Source organism: Quercus lobata, chromosome 5, assembly GCF_001633185.2.
Source record: "Quercus lobata isolate SW786 chromosome 5, ValleyOak3.0 Primary Assembly, whole genome shotgun sequence".
Taxonomy (NCBI): domain Eukaryota; kingdom Viridiplantae; phylum Streptophyta; class Magnoliopsida; order Fagales; family Fagaceae; genus Quercus; species Quercus lobata.
The window spans coordinates 33,031,439-33,036,211 of record NC_044908.1 but is presented as its reverse complement, the minus strand read 5'-3'; positions in this window follow the sequence as shown (position 1 = coordinate 33,036,211).

The following is a 4,773-nucleotide window of genomic DNA, read 5'->3' as shown; positions in this document are numbered from 1 at the left end:
GTTGTGGGAAATGTGAAACTTTATTTTCTAGTAGCAATTTTCTGGGAATATAGAGAGTAATTTGAAAGATCCGCATGGGACATTTACATGAGATTTAGACAACCTTTATATGGATTTTTTGACATCTGTGTTCAATCTTCCGCTGCCCTCTATGTCGATTATTTAATATGAAGATCTTTAATGAAAACCTTTGTATGATTGTATCACTATTGAAGTCACCTTTGTAATAAATTAACCAGCTTTACTGACATTTTTAGAGGAACCAAAATTCCTGTTTACTGTGGACATGGATGTAAGTAAACTCCTGAGCCTCGAGCCTCATAATTGGGATTTCATTTCTTGATTGGAGCCTAAACTCGGGTTTTTAGAACGTAAGGCTAATGAAAGAGATTCTATCTACGTGAATGCAAAAAGAACCACAAAGATTCAGAGACAACAGAAAATGGACATACCGTTTATCAAAAAAAAAAAAAAAAAAAAAAAAAAAAAAAAAAAAAAATGGACATACCATATATTCTAGTCAGAGATCATACAACTACCCAACAGCCAACAGCCAACAATCATAAAGCTGTGAGATGGTATTTGTTGTGACAGAGATATATAGCATCTATTTAACATGATTGTAGCTCTTACATTTGTGGGTTTGGTATCATGTGAGAGATTTTATATATATATATGTGTGTGTGTGTGTGTGTGTGTGTGTGTGTCACAAGATAAAATTTCCCCAACCGGTTTGCTTTTCTTGTTCTTGTGGAACTTGTAATAGGAAGAGGCCAAGCTGTTGAATAATGGTAGTTCACCATCTTCTACAATCGGTGGTTATATCTTGATTCGCTTATAACTTTCATTAACGCTGTTTAGTATCTCTAATTCTAATGTGTAATAATTTTGTTCAGATCTTTACTCTATTATACATCTATACTAAAGGAACTATTGTGTCTGGCAGAGTGTTTTGAAGGATGTGTTACAACTCGATTTTGTATGCATATGCACAGCTCGTAATAATTTGTAAACGTAAATACATTCACATGGATCTTTTTCTATTTGTTCCATCATTCCTTCCTTTTTTTTTTCCTTGGTCATTCCAACTTTCCTCATCATGCTGGTGAGTTTTCATGAGAAAAACATTTTAAAAACAAATCATCACTTCTAAGCTTTTATAAACTTGTATGGGGATTTTATAAAAAACTTGGTCTCAATCTCAAATGGACATGCGTTTTGATGCCTACCCAAAACAATAATAATTATTGTATGCCAAAAGTATCATTGGAGAACATATGGTAAAGAAGCTTGAAAAAACAAAATTACCATTGTTTCCCCCCCCAAGCCTTGCTTTGAAACTCTCCGCATAGAAAAGTGGGGGATTCTAGCCTTTTGGCCCTATTAAGCAAAATATTTGGCAATATGTCCCTGTTTCCAAACTATATAGGGGCGTGTCCCTGTTTAGATACTCGATTACCTTAAAATCGAGTTACTTTAATAACTCGACTATTAAGAAGTCGAGTTTTGGGTAGGTTCTTGCCACGGTGGTGATCCAGTGTGGCTTTTGGGCAATAAAATATTACAGGGTACTGTTCATAACTCGGCAATAGGGAAACCAAGTTACTTATAGAACTTGATTACTTTGAAATTGAGTTACTGACGGAATTCATAATACTTGTTTGCACGTGAAGCTCAACCCGATGAATGAAAAATCTAGTTATCAACCCATACTCGACTCTGGGATAATCGAATTTTTCTGCTATTTACTTCATAAATACACAAATCAGTTTTTCATGCAGCATTACATTAGATTCTCCTCATCATTTTCAGATAAGCTTCTCCTCATTTTTGAAATTTTCTCTTGGAAGTTGGTGTTATCTCTCTATCATCTCATGTGAGAAACTCATTTTCATTCTTTGAAGTACATAGAGAATTTTATTGTGTAGGTAAAAGTAGTTGTAGATATTACAAAAGTTTGTCAACCATAATGTATGTTTTTGTTAGAAAAGAATTTTCTTTTGATTGGTTGTATTACTTGTGCTTTGGTATTTTCTTGAATGAGTTTTATGTGAATACATTAGGGTTATATTAGTTGTTTGGTGTTGTTTGGTGCTACGAGAAATGTACAATAATCTAATTTGGGTGATGAGTGTTATGTGTGTACATTGGGTTATATTGGGTCTTTGGTGGTGTAAATTTTATTGACAAAAAATGAAAATTTTTAGATTTGCTAAAACTAATGAACAGTTAATCTTTAGATTTGCAAAAGTTGAATGTACATAATCATCATTGGTCAGACATTAACAACAACATTTTGTATTGCACACAACGTGTAGACATTAACAACAATGTCTAATATTTATGGTCAAATATGAGTGTTAGTATTTCATTTGAAGCATGTAATAGTACACAAATTTATGAATGTCTTTGTCGTGTACCATCTTATGCAGCATTACATTATTTACCAACAATTGATGCACACTGTTAATTTGATCATTTGATATTATTGTATTCAGCGTCAATGTCTACTAGTAACCCTTTCATCTATAGGCCTTACAATGTGTTCACTGCTATGGGTCGTTGCTGGGTATTGGAAGATGAGTTCAGCTATCCAATCGATTCGAATCTGCGAAATAGTGCAAGGGTTCACAATACCATGAGACAAGAGTGGGCTTGGTTACTCCATGAACAGCAAATGTTTTATGATGAGTTGGTTGGTTATAAGTTGTCAATGCCTCAGCAACTCGCATTGCAAATGCCAAGAGACACGATTGACGAACTTCGTAAAACATTGAACTGCATAAGATAAGAAAATAATCGAATGAAGATACATCTTAATCGATATCAGACCCAAGTCGAGATTCGAGAGTCAGTGGAGTGTAAGTTGTACGAGCACGTACAATTCATGCAATCACTTCTTGCTGATCCCATTTAACAGTCAGACATGGAGATGTCAGATGAAGAGTAATGGTGTCGTGGTGTAATTGGACTTTGTTAGAGAACTATTTTCCTTAACTATGTTTTTTGGACTCATTCACGCGAAACTCCCACTCTCGCCGCAATCCGACATAGTATTTCTTCTTATTGGAATCTCTCTCCCTCCTATAGTTATCTAGAAAACAAGGTAGCATCCAATTGCGCGTTGACATTGGAAAATGTGACTTTAGTTTGGTACGTGTCAGATGAAGAGTAATCATGTCGTGGTGTAATTGGACTTTGTTGGAGAACTATTTTCCTTAATTATGTTTTAGATATATGTGTGTCACTGTTGTTGCATTTATACTATGTAAACCTTATTATTGATTGTGAGGAGCATGCACGTTATTCGTAATCTAGATTATTTCTACATAACACATAAAAATTAAATATTTCCACACATGATGTTTTTCAATAAGCAACTAAGGCATAACACATAAAACTTAAATATTCTTTCACGATGCCACCAATATGCATGCATTGCATATCGAACACGAACACTACTAACATTATTAACTTAATCCTAGACATAACACACACATCACATAGGCATTCATTTTGACAGGTAATCCTCATAGTTGAGGACATTATTACGTTTCCCCGGAGTGAGTTGCCCGTTGGTTGCGGCGGCTGTAACTACGGCATAATACAGAAAACTTAAATATTTTTACACGATGCTACCAATATGCATGCATTGCATATCAAACACTAACGCTACTAACATTATTAACTTAACCCGTAGACATAATACACACCACATAGGCATTCATTCTAACAGGTAGTCCTCGTAGTTGAGGACATTGTTATGTTCAGCCAAAGTGAGTTGCCTGTTGGTTGCGGCGGCCAGCTCTTCTGCAAGTTGTAGCATGTGATAATTGCACCTACAAAATATCATAAGATTGTTCTTTTTTTAAATTTTTTTTATTTTTATTTTAGTCATTGCACGCTCATATTGGTGCATGTTTCGCTGTGGCAGTGTGAGTGAGATAAGGTCGACAAGAGGTGCTTCGAGTAACATGAGATCATCATGCAGAGTGTTGGACTCGTTCAAGCGGAACTCCCACTCTCGTTGCAGTCTGGCATAGTATTCCCTCTTGACGGAATCTCTCTCCCTCCTATAGTTATCTAGAAAACGAGGTGGCATCCAATTGCGCGTTGACATTGGAAAATGTGACTTCAGATCGGTATGTGTAAATGTTTTGTAAGGGTAGATGTAAATGAGACTTTATATAGGAGTTTTGTAAGAGCAAGTATTCAAGTGGATGTGACTATATGTAAGGGTAAGTATTCACGTGAATAAAGATGATATGACTCGACAGTGTATTCTTCAATGGCGAGCTATTGAGGAGCACATGCAAAACTGTGAACATGACTTGGCTGAACAGTGGCGTCTGTTGGTGCATGTGGTTCATTGAGGTAGCTGTTTGATATGGCTACAGCTTGTGCTACAGTAGCGGGCTGGTGATGTGTACTGCAAAAAATGTTGCGTATTTATTCACATGAAGATTATTTAGCATTCCTGTACTTCATCTGACATGACTTGACGAGATAGTATTGAGTTGTGTTAAATGTATTATAAACTTTTTTAGGGATGTTTTGCATCCTTGAAAACGGTGCATTGCAAAATGATGCATATCTATGTATTGACGTGTGTGTAGGTGATATGACTGGACAGGGTTCAACAGTGCGAAACTGTTGAGCAACACATGCAGCATTGCGAACATCAGTGTAGTAATGGTGGACAGCTCACCCCTAAAATTGATGCATAAAATTTTCAGGGATGCTCTGCCTCCTTGAAAACGGTGCCTTGCAAAA